We start from the raw sequence: 12,418 nt of genomic DNA on the forward strand, positions 1-12,418 counted from the left end.
ATAATTGAAACAGGCATCACAACAGTTCATCCTGACCATAGTAAGGTCTCACTCAGTATCTGTAGGCTCTTCATTCACACCCAGCTCTTACTTGTTTGGCTGATTCTGTTTTTCCCCTGAGCACAAGTTACTTGAAGGTGTTGTTATAAAAGACCAGGAACATCCTGATCATTGCTTATATAAATGCTCACTTGGCATCCATTTACTCTGTGCTTACCCATAAACTGGACAAGGATTGTTTCTGTTCACTAGTGCAGATTAATGAAGTAAATGTCCTAAAAGACACTTTTATAGTTCTTGATAAATATATAATAAATATATAATAAATTTATAAATATTCATGATATAAAATCTATAATATTTAGTTATATTTACAGGTTTGCACCAATGTCTATACACAGGCTCGTTGGTCCCATTGGTTTTTATTGTTCTGTTTTTGGGGGGTTTTTTGTTTATTTCACTGCACGCCCCATGAGAATGAGAGTGGGTGGATTATTGCAAAAGACAGCTACAGTGTCACTAGCAAGATATGAGTGTTGACAACCCGATGACAGGAAAGGAAATAAAATAACCGTAACATTTTATTAATTGGAAACCTCAAAGAGAAGGATAATGTGATATCAACTACTTCAAGGCTACTGTCCCTACTGTCTTAGAGCCTCTGAGAGTGGACAGTACTATTGTCCAGCACATTAAATGATGTTCTTAACATAGTGCCAATGAAATCAGAAAAGGATTAAAATTATATTCCTGTAAAAATGAAGAGGAGTATACAAAGCATTTACTCTTAACTTTCCATACAACTGATATAACCTGGCACTTGATGGATTAGGGATAAGCTTTTGCTATAATGACAATAATAGACACCATTCTTTTCTCTTCTTTTGCTTTTTAGGGCCACACCCCTGGCATATGGAAGTTCCCAGGCTAGAGTTCTAATCGGAGCTACAGCTGCCGGCCACAGCCACAGTCACGTGAGATCCGAGCTGCATCTGCAACCTACACCACAGTTCATGGCAACACCAGATCCCCAACCCACTTAAGGAGACCAGGGATTGAACCCACATCCTCATGGATACTAGTCAGATTTGTTTCCACTACACCACGATGGAAACTCCCTAGACACCATTCTTGAGTGCCTGTTCCATGCCAGGCAACAAGCCAGGTGTTTAATATAAATTGTCATTAACCTTCTAGGCGGTGATGCTGCAACATGAGCCGGCAAGTATCCGAGAGGTTTAGGGAAGGCAGATTTATTCTGTAGTGGCCTTGGTGATTAAAAACATAGATTGCCTTCTTAGAAGGCAGAGGAGTATGTAATGATTTCAATTAATTTACCAGATTAAGCTCATGTTATTTGGCCCCTGAAGGGATAAACAAGGATATAAAAGCCTTGTTTATAATAATAACAGCCACCACTCTTAAATATCTGCTTCTTGCCAAGTAATGTGTCTGGTCTTTAACATAAATATCTTCACTTCTCTCAGGTAGTTATTATTATTCCCCTTTTACATGTCGAGAAACTGGCCGAAGGAGATTACTGTCTGCTTGAAGTTGACTTTGAAGGTATGATTCAATTGAGGACCTTGAGAGAGAGAGAGAGAGAGAGAGAGAGAGAGAGAGGAGCCCGGATCTCCCAGGTGAGCCCAATAAAATCACAAGCAGGAAGAGGGAAGCAGAAGAGGAAGTCAGACTGAGGTGAAATGAGAAGGACTCAACTCGCCATTACTGGTTCTGGAAGGGAGGGAGGGAGCCGGGAGCTGAGGAACGTGGGTGGCCACTAGAACTGGGGAATGGGAAGGAAGTGGATTCTCCTCTAGAACCTCCAGAAAGGACACACGCCTGCCAAGATTTTCTCACAGTGAGACCAGGCATGGAAGTTGGACTTCTAGCCACAGAAGTGTAAGTTTATAAATGTATGTTGTTTTATGCCACTAAAATAGTGATAATTTGTTATAGCAACAATAGGAACAAGTGCTAATTCCCAGAGTTTCCATCCTGGCTCAGCGGAAACAAATCTTGACTAGTATCCATGAGGATGCAGATTTGATCCCAGGCCTTGCTCAGTGGGTTAAGGATCCAGTGTTGCCATGAGCTGTGGTGTAGGTCACATACGTGGCACGGATCTGGCGTTGTTGTGGCTGTGGTGTAGGCCAGTGACTACAGCTCTGATTCGATCTCTAACCTGGGAACTTTCATATGCTGTGGGTGCGACCCTTAAAAGACAAAAAAAAAAAAAAAAAAAAAAAAAGTATTACTTCCCTATCTGTTATTGCTATTTAATTATTTCATTTGTGCATCTTACCTCCCTGAGAGACCATAATCATTCCTAGGCCTTATTCATTTCCTCTTTCTTCTTTAGCCTCAATTAGATATGTGCCTTAGGCTGTAGATAAACTCACCAAGCAGCTACAGTGCATAGCTTCTGCTGACAACGTGCAGAAAGCATGACATCCAGGCAAGACCAGGAGTCAGTTGTAGATCCATTTTAATGACAAAGAGAACACTATGGGGCTGCCAGTCTAGGATGAAAATTCTCTCTCCCCTCTCCGAGGGCACTATCACATCTTATAGTGTCAGAGATACAGGGCAAGGTATCTGTGCCCCTCTTCCCCCTGTTTTGAAACTCCTTCCCTCATGTTTAGCAACATTCTACAGACATATGTCACACCTAGCCATACAGAGAGATATAAATATATGATAATACATACCTATACCTATATATGATCGAATAGATCTTGGCTATTATTATTTTGAACAAATTGTTATCTGTTAGATCAACTAAGTATAAGGAAAATAAATTGATCTGATACTTGCTGCCTATTCATAGTGTGGTTTTGCCTTTCAGTATACCTTCAATTTTTTGCTTCTTTTTTGGCCACCCCACAGCATATGGAATTCCCAGGCTAGGGATCAGATCCAAGCCTCAGCTGTAACCTACGCTACAGCTGTGGCAACACCAGATACTTTTAACCTGCTGTGCCAGGCCAAGGATCAAACCTGCATCCTTGGTGCTACAGAGATGCTGCTGATTCTGTTGTGCCATAGCAGGAACTCCTACCTTTAATTTTTTGATAGCTGCACATGATGTACCAGGTCAAAGGACCTGCTGTCACTAGGTCTTCAGTAAGTGGTGATGAGGTGTAAGGGCAGAGGAAGGTTCCTACAGTCCTAGAAGTAGGTCTTGGTCTTTCGGTGAGCCTGTTCCTCCAGACGATCAACTTCACAGGTGTTTCTCACATTTATTTGACCTCGCTCTTAGGTCTGAGAGGGGAATAGAGGGTCCTGGGTGGATGCTTCCCTTCTTCCACTTGGAAGGCTAGGAATGAACTTAGGAATTTCACTTCCCCTAGGTCACTGAGGCTCTGATAATATCCCAGCAAGTTAGGCTAAGGTTAACTAGTTCCTCCTCAGTTAATAAGGGCAGACCTTGTTAAGAAAATCAGAATGCTCTGGCACATTTCAAAATGGTTCCTTATTTCTTCCCTTACTGGAAGACCAGGGGATTTTTCTCCCGTATTTACTGTGAGAATCTGGTTGAGCATGGAGGTAAATCTCAAGACAGTTGCAGGGCAGGAAGGTGCGTTTTTAATGTTCAGAAGTTGTCCACACTGAGCCTCCAGCAATTTGTCAGTTACAGCTCAGGTTGTCCTACTCTGCCTGCACTGGTTCCAGGTGTGTACCTGCTGCGTGTCTGCTCTGGGAAGCCCTTACTCCCTGCATTCACCTCTCTGTCTCCCCAGTCTTGAGAGCAAAAATTTGCCCATTCAGTCCTCATCTCTCACAGAACTCCTACAAGAGTTGTTGATTTTTTAGTCTGTTCACATTTTTACTTGTTACTATGATTTCTAAAGTCCTTATAAGTGGAACCCTATAAATCATTTTTCAGTTAAAATTCTCAAGTTAATTTGACAGCTCCAAATTTCTTCCAGACGGAAGAGAATGAATTTGTGTTGTTTCTGTTGCTACTGATGCTGTTTGTTACCATTGTGGTTTTGTTGTTGATGATGACTCTATATCATAAATTACGCAGAATTAAAGGAATAACCTTGAAGAGATCATTGGCAATTTATTAAGATAAATTATAGCAATATTTTCTTAGATAGATCTCCCAAGGCAAAAGAAATAAAGCCAAAAATAAACAAATGGGACTTAAAAGCTTTTGCAAAGCAAAGGGACCACCAAGAAAATGAAAAGACAACCTATGGAATAGGGGAAGATATTTACAAAAATACAACTGACAAAGGATTAATATAATATCCAAGATATACAAACAGCATATATAGCTCCATATCAAAAAGCAAACAACCCAGATATGGGATCAAGATGGCAGAGGAGTAAAACATGGCCTTCACTTTCTCCCACAAAGACAACAAAAAAATCCCCAGCTACGTGTAGAAAGATTCACACAGAATATCTACTAAACTCTGGCTGAAGACCGAAGACCTCAAAAAAAGGGCAAGAATCCCTCCACATAATGGGTAGAATGAAAGGGAAAAAAGAGAGGGAAGAGAAAAAAGGAATCAGGACAGGACCAGCACTCCTGAGAGGGAACTGTGAAAGAAGAAAGGAATACATACTATAGGAGCCCACCTAACTGATAGGGAGATCATCCAGGATGGAGGGGGAGCCTCAAAGCCTCAGAGAAAATTGCAGCAGCCAGACCAAGGAGGGCAAAGCAGAGAGCGAGCCACACAGACCATCTGTACCACAGCATAAGACACCACAGCATGAGATACTCAGGCAGGGGCTAGGCACTGAGACTCAAGCTTTGGAGGTCAGTTCTGGGAAGAGGACTAGGGTGGGTGTGTGGAGACAGCATAAGGGGGCTAGGGAATGGTGCACCACTAGCTGGGGAGAGGCGTGCAGAAAGAGGCCTGGACCTGCAGAGAAGCAAGGTGCCATTGCTGGGGAGGGCTACAGGAGGAACATTTTTCTCTGCATACACTAGGCTCTCAGGTGGCAGGGCACCTCTTGTATGGGCTATGAGGCTGGGTGCAAACCACTAAAGCCATCCTGGATTTCTCAGGTGGACAGCCTGCCACCACTAAAGGTCCTGTGAATGAGCATTGCCTGCAGCCCCAGTCACCTCAGAGATTGCTGCCACAAATGGCGCTGCAAGCGAGCACCACCCCTTGCCCTCATCCCTCTGGAAATGCACATGTCCCACCGTTGCCTCTGCCAAAGCCTCTGGGCACTGCCCCCACCCCCTGTGGTTCCTCACAACTGCCAAGGGCCCAGCAAACAAGGGTCACCAATAGGCACTGTTTGTGGCCCCCACCTCCCTGGGAGCACATGCAGGCCATACACCTATCAAGGGGATAATAGCCTATACACACTGATGAAAGATCAAGCATCCAAACCCAAAGTAGGAGTTCCCTTTCAACACAGCAGAAACGAATCTGACTAGTATCCATGAGGATGCAGGTTCGATCACTGGCCTTATTCAGTGGCTCAGAGATCTGGCATTGCCATGAGCTGTGGTGTAGGTCACAGATGCAGCTCGGATCCCATGTTGCTGTGGCTATGGTGTAAGCTGGTGACTACAGCTCCAAATCAATGACTAGCCTGGGAACTTCCATATGTCATGATATGTCATGGGTGTGGCCCTAAAAAAGCAAAAAAAAAAAAAAAAAAAAAGAGCCCTCTTGCCAAATGATTTGCTAAGCCCTCACAAGCTATCCAGAGATACTCCTGCATATAAATAGACCTCCAAGACTACAATAGATAAATTTTTTCCCTAAACTCACAGAATAAGAAAAATATAAGGATGAAGAAGCACAGGAACCATTCCCAGTTTTAAGAACAGGAAAAGTCCCCTGAGGAAGCAAACAATGAAACAGACTTCTACGGTCAAACAAACTGCAAGTTCAAAAAGGTGGTAATGAGAAGAAAGAAGGTACTGAAGGAATTAAGAATGAGGAGTTCCCGTCGTGGCGCAGTGGTTAACGAATCCGACTAGGAACCATGAGGTTGCGGGTTCGGTCCCTGCCCTTGCTCAGTGGGTTAACGATCCAGCGTTGCCGTGAGCTGTGGTGTAGGTTGCAGACACGGCTCGGATCCCGCGTTGCTGTGGCTCTGGCGTAGGCTGGTGGCTACAGCTCCAATTCAACCCCTAGCCTGGGAACCTCCATATGCCGCGGGAGCGGCCCAAGAAATAGCAACAACAACAACAAAAAGACAAAAAAAAAAAAAAGACAAAAAAAAAAAAAGAATGAATATTAATAGTAATGCAGATTACTTTAAAAAAAAAGTACTAGAAACTATAAAGAGGCACCAAGAAAAATCAGAAAATTCATTTGCAGAGAGGAAACTGAGTTAAAGGCACTGAAGAACAGAATGAATAATGCAAAGGAAAGAACAAGCGACTTGGAAGAGAGAATAATGGAAATCACCCAATCAGCAAGGCAGACAGAAAACCAAATCCAAAAAAAAAAAAACAAAAAAAAACCCCAGCAGACAATCAAAAGAAGTTCCTGTTGTGGTTCAGCAGTTAACAAACCCGACTAGTACCCTTGAGGACGCGGGTTCGATCCCTGGCCTTGCTCAGTGGGTTAAGGATCCAGGATTGCCATGAGCTGTGGTGCAGATTGCAGACATAGCAGAGATCCCGCATTGCTGTGGCTGCAGTGTAGCCTGGCGGCTGTAGCTCTGATTCAACCCCTGGCCTGGGAAACTCCGTATGCTGCAGGTGCGACCCTAAAAAGACAAAAGACAAAAAAAAGAAAAAAAAATTGTTGGTAAATTGTTGGTAAAAAAAAAAATTGTTGGCAAAAAAAAATTGTTGTTGGAGTTCCTGTTGTGGCGCAGTGGTTAACGAATCCGACTAGGAACCATGAGGTTGCATGTTCGATCCCTGCCCTTGCTCCCGTGTTGCTGTGGCTCTGGCGTAGGCCGGTGGCTACAGCTCCGATTCGACCCCCAGCCTGGGAACCTCCATATGCCGCGGGAGCGGCCCAAGAAATAGCAACAACAACAACAAAGACAAAAAGACCAAAAAATAAAAAATAATAAAAATAAAAAAAATAAAATAAAAATATTAAAAAAAAAAATTGTTGGAATCCTGGTACAATATTGGTGCACCATGTAAATGCAAATGAATTTACAGGGACTGTACTTGTATAGCCAGAATGTGAAAACATACAGTTGTTGTGGAAAACAGTAGGACAGTTTATCAAAAAATTAAAAATATATTTAACATATGATCTAGTATTTCTACTTCTGGATATACAACCAAAAGAACTGAAAACAAGGCCTCAAAGAGATATTTGTACACTCATTTATATAGTAGTATTATTCACAATAGCCAAAACATGGAAGCTGCTACCCAGATGTCCATCAGTTGATGAACGGATAAGCAAAAACAAACACACACACACACACACCATGGAATACTATTCAGCCTTAAATAGGAAGGAAATTCTGACATATACTGTAAAAGGATGAACCTTGAGGACCGTAGGTTAAGGGGAAAAGGCCAGTAAAAAAAGACAAATACTTTGGGTATCTGTCTCCCCTCACAGCCAACAGCTGTGCTGGTAAAGCTGTCTTATGTCATCACTTTAGAACTCTGGAGTCTGTTGAAGGCTTGCAACTCCAAAGGGAAGACTTGGTCTGAAAATTGCAGTGAAAGCCAGAGTGGACCAAAAGGACCTTGTCCTCCAGGTATCAGGGATCTGTGATCTGACTGCTGACCACTAGTTTTATCCCAGAGGTTTAGGCAAGGACGTGGGTCTGAGAGGCATCGTGGTTGCACCTCCTCTCATCCTAGCAGGCTCTTCTCTGCCTAAAATAACTGCCAGAAGATTTAAGGACCAGTGCCCAATTTTTCTCCTCTTCAGTTTTCTCTTTTGCCCATGGAAAAAAAACATAGTGAAGGGTAGGCTATTCAAAAACAACTGGAGGAAGTCCTGCTGTGTCCTAGCAAGTGAAGGTTCTAGCAGTTGTCACTGCAGTGGCTCAGATCACTGTGGTGGTGCAGGTTCAATCCCTGGCCCAGGAACTTAAAAAAAATTAAAAAGTAAACTTAAAAAAAGGTTAAAAATTTTTAAAAATGCTGCATATAGAGGCGAAATTAGAAAGTGACCACTCCTGCACAAGGAAAAATTCAGAAGAGACCTGAGAAGACCTTAAGTTTATACCTGAGGTTGAGCCTCAGCATAGGAACTAATGCCTTGGGGCACAAAATGTGTAAGGATATAATTCTGTCATATCACCAGCTGAAAGGGGTGGGGACAGGGATGCAAAGGAGCTAAGTTTTTGTATGTTATTGAGGTTTTCCAGGTATATATTCAGATTAGAGTGTACAGCTTGAGGATATTAAAGGTAATCCCTATGGCAGACACAAAGAAAATAGCCAAAGAATTACAAAAAAGGAAATGAGAAAGGCATTTAAATATATAATACAAAATGAAGTTAACAGAAAAGAAAGCAGTAATGTAGGAAACAAGGGAAAGAAAAACTCTAAGGCACACAGAAAACAAATAGTGAAATAAAAAGAAGTAAGTTTCTCCTTATCAGCAATTACTTTAAAGATAAATGGATTAAGCTCCCCAGTCAGAAGACAAGGATTAGCAGAAAGGACAGACACATGATTAACCTACATGCTAGCTATAGAAGAATCCCTTTAGATCTAAAGACACAAGTGTGTTAACGGTAAAAGGATAAAAAAAGATATTCCATGCAAATCGTAACCAAAAGAGAGCAAGCACGGCTATCCTAATAGCAGAGAAAATAGACTTTAAATCAAAAAAAGTTACAAGACACAAATAAGATGTTACATTGCAATAAAAAGCTTAGTAGAGCAAGAAGATATAATAATTATAAACAGTTACTATCAGATCAGCAAACTAGATGAAGCAAAAGCTTACAGAATGGATGGTAGAAATCGACAGTTCTACAACACTAATTGAAGACTTCATATCCCACTCCCAATAATGGCTAGACCATCAGACAGAAGATCAGCAAGGAAATAAGAGTACTTAATGCAATAAACCATCAAGATCTAACAGGCATTGAGAGAGTTTTCTCCCCAGCAACAATAGCATACACCTTCTTCTCAAGTGCACATGGACATTTTCTGGGACACACCGTAAGTTAAGCCACCAATTAAATCTCAATAGATCAAAAGACAGATACCATAAGAAGTATCTTCCCCAATCACAACAGAATAATGTTAGAAATCAGTAACGGCAAAAACAAATCACAAACTTGTGGAAATGAAACCACACTTTGAAACAAACAAACAAACAAACAAAAAAACGGATCAACGATGATGTCATAGTCAGAAATTAGAAAACATTTACAGATGACTTAAAATGAAAATACAACATACCAAACTTAGGGGATGTTGCGAAAGCAATGCTAAAGCCTTAAATGCTTCCATTAAAAATCAAAAAGATCTCATATCAACATCCCAACTTTTTACAACTTACACCAAAAAAAGAACAAATTAAACTCAAACCTATGAGAAGGAAGCAATAACAAAGGATAGAGGAGTGGTAAAGGATAGAGGTTAGCGAGACACCAGAGAAGGTTTTTCAAAAGCATCGACATAAGTGACAATGTATTAGATAGAGGGACAAGTTAAAAAAGAGAAGACTCAAATTCCTGAATCAGAAATGGCAGAGGGGACATTACTACCAAGCCTATAGACATAAAAAGAATAATAACAGGTACAATGAATAAGTGTACACAAAGTTGGATGTTCTAGATAAAATGGACAAATACCTAGAAACAGAAGACCTACCAAGATGGAAGGATGAAGAAATAGAAAATTCAAATACACCTATGACTAGGAAGGAGAATGAAGCATTAATCCAAAATCTTCCAACAAAGAAAAGCCCTGGATACGATGGCCTCATTGGTGAATAGTACCAGACATTTAAAGAAAACGAATACCAATCCTTGTCAAACATTTCCAAAAACCTGAAGAGAAAGGACACACCCTAACCTATTCTATGAGGCAGGCCAACATTACTCTGATACCAAAGTTGGAGAAAGATTCTGCAAGGAGAAAACCCCTACAGACAAAATCCTTTATGACATGGATGTGGAAACTCTCAACAGTATGCTAGGGAATTGAATTCAGAAGCGTATTAAAAGGATCCCGCAACATGACCAAGTGGGATGAACTTCTGGAATGCAAGGATGATTCAAAATATGAAAATTGATCAAAGTGTTATATCACAATAATGGAATGTAGGGAAAAACACACCTGATTATTTCCACTGATACAGAAAATTATTTGGTAAAATTCAATACCTTTTCAGGATTAAAAACAAAAACTAGGTATAGAAGGAGACTGCCTCAGCACAATACAACTATATATGAAAAACCAACACCAACACCATAATCCAGGGTGGAAAACTGAAAGCTTTTCCCCTAAGATCTGGAAGAAAATGGAAAAAAATTTTTAAGAATTTTCAGACAGATATGGGTCTCCGGTACACTCTGAGAAATCATCTTTTAGAAATTTTTTTTTATAATAAGCACAAGAATTTCATTTAAAAGAAGGGAAATAACATAGCCTTCAGAGTTTATCAGGAGGTGTAATTTTTTCTTCCACACTAGATTGTGGCTACCTGATGCTAATTTTGAGGTTTAAACATAATGAAATAAGATTGTACAGTCAAGTGCCAGCTAGTCATGGAACTTTTACCTCAGTACCTTTTAGTGCTTCAGTCCTAAGAAGTTTCAGGGAGGGCTGCGTGCAATACAAGTAATCGGTACTTGCTGAAGGTCTAAAATTTCGAGTGCACTTGGTAAATCAGGGATGGGCGCAGAGGAGACTGGTTCTGTAACTCAGACTAGTGAACCCTAGAATTTAGAAAGGGTACTTTTGTGCTCCAAGCAAATCCTGTTCTACCTAACTAGATCCAAATGCTCTGCAGGCTGTAGTTAGAGCCCTCTCATAGCAGGGAGACTGCCTTGGTGAATCTGCCAGAGGAAATGAATTTCCATTCACATTCATTCAACAAACATTGGGCGAGTGCCACCTCATGTGCAAAACATGGTGCTAAGTGCTAAAGAAAAGATGTTGTTTTGTAAACTTACCCGCAGCTCAGAGCCAGGACTTCTTGGAAAGTCAGAGGACTTGAGGAAGGAGTTCATCTCAGCCCCTCCCTCACTGGAGAGACTGGCTTTTCTTTCCAAGTAAAGCTTAAAACTGCTGGAGGCTAAGTTAGCACCCTCTGGGGGCAGACCCTGATTCCTGCCTCTCATCCCCAGCCCTTTGTGTGTAGGCGCCAAAGATTTCTGAGTGAGGAATGAATGTTGGCTTTGAACAGGAAAGGCACAAGTGGCAGCCAAGGGTAGAATGCTGAGCCTACAAATTAACATAGTCACAAATTTGTCTTCTAAAGGAGTCGTTTCTTAGCCATAGTGCAGCCACCTTTGCACTAATCATAGCTGTTGTAGTTCCCATCATGGCGCAGTGGTTAATGAATCCGACTAGGAACCATGAGGTTACGGTTTCATTCCTGGCCTCGCTCAGTGGGTTAAGGATCCGGTGTTGCCATGAGCTGTGGTGTAGGTTGCAGGCGTGACTTGAATCTGGCGTTGCTGGGGCTCTGGCGTATGCCTACGGCTACAGCTCCAATTCGACCCCCAGCCTGGGAGCCTCCATATGCCGCGGAAGCAGCCCTAGAAAAGGCAAAAAGACAAAAAAAAAAAAGCTGTGGTTCTCCCAATGAAAAAAGACATCCCCGGACACACATACTTACAAATGATTTCAGAAGATTGATAGGTCAGAAAACCTCAGGTCTTGGATATTATTTTGGAAAAAGCGTATTGCGCCTGAATTTTGAAGCCTCACTTACCACAGTTTTAAGTGGCAGAGTCCAGTTTACATGCCGCACCGCATCTGCTATGCCGAATTAGCCACTTTGGTCTTAGAACTAACCCTTCACGGAAATTCTAGCTGAAGGCTCAGAACTATAGTGCTGAACCCCCAAACCTGGTCTAGTCTGTGCACCCAATTTCTGCTTGATGATACCACGATTCACCGAGCCGGCGCGGTCCGCCATCTTGAGTCCCTCGCGAACACCCGGGAGGGGGCTCCCAGGTTGGTCCGCTGAGCCCTGTCTCGCCCTGGGAGGAATTTTATTACCTTATAGAAGCAGTCTGTTGCATGAAGGAGAAAAGTTGAATAAGGGTATCTGGTAAATGAGATGTTCTCAGTCAAGAGGCAATTAACCGGCAAACAGACGTGCCGCGAGGCAGGTGTGCGGAAAGATACAGAGAAGGCTCAGGTTCGGACCTGTGGCTCGGGTCACACTCATGGCAGAGTTCGGTTTAATTTCGGCTCTGCCTGGGGGAACCACTTAACTGGGGTCCTTGCTGCCCTCCACCGGCCCCCGATGCTGTTGCAGCGTTTGCCGCGCTGGAGGGTCTGTACAGGCTGCTGCGGTTTATCGCT

General features: G+C 42.2%; 2 protein-coding genes across 14 annotated transcripts in view; both read right to left on the bottom strand.

Annotated features, from left to right (window-relative positions):
* Nucleotides 1-12,296, bottom strand: part of LOC396563 (calcitonin-related polypeptide beta) — a 51,247-nt gene extending 38,951 nt beyond the window's left edge. For 4 of the 13 annotated variants that reach the window (XM_021080204.2, XM_085009596.1, XM_021080191.2 and 1 more), the window contains exon 1: nucleotides 11,820-12,296. The gene's annotated coding sequence lies outside the window, so the exon portion shown is untranslated. Of the gene's footprint in view, nucleotides 1-11,055 lie in introns of all 13 variants that reach the window. The other 9 variants (XM_085009588.1, XM_085009593.1, XM_085009592.1 and 6 more) reach the window with 4 other exon arrangements.
* The window catches only part of INSC (INSC spindle orientation adaptor protein), an 864,422-nt gene that overhangs the window by 510,639 nt on the left and 341,365 nt on the right, over nucleotides 1-12,418 (bottom strand). The window lies entirely within an intron of this gene.

Source organism: Sus scrofa, chromosome 2 (genome assembly GCF_054392235.1).
Source record: "Sus scrofa isolate SSC_HxYL_T2T_F1_AM1 chromosome 2, Sscrofa_HxYL_maternal_Yorkshire_Landrace_v2.0, whole genome shotgun sequence".
Taxonomy (NCBI): domain Eukaryota; kingdom Metazoa; phylum Chordata; class Mammalia; order Artiodactyla; family Suidae; genus Sus; species Sus scrofa.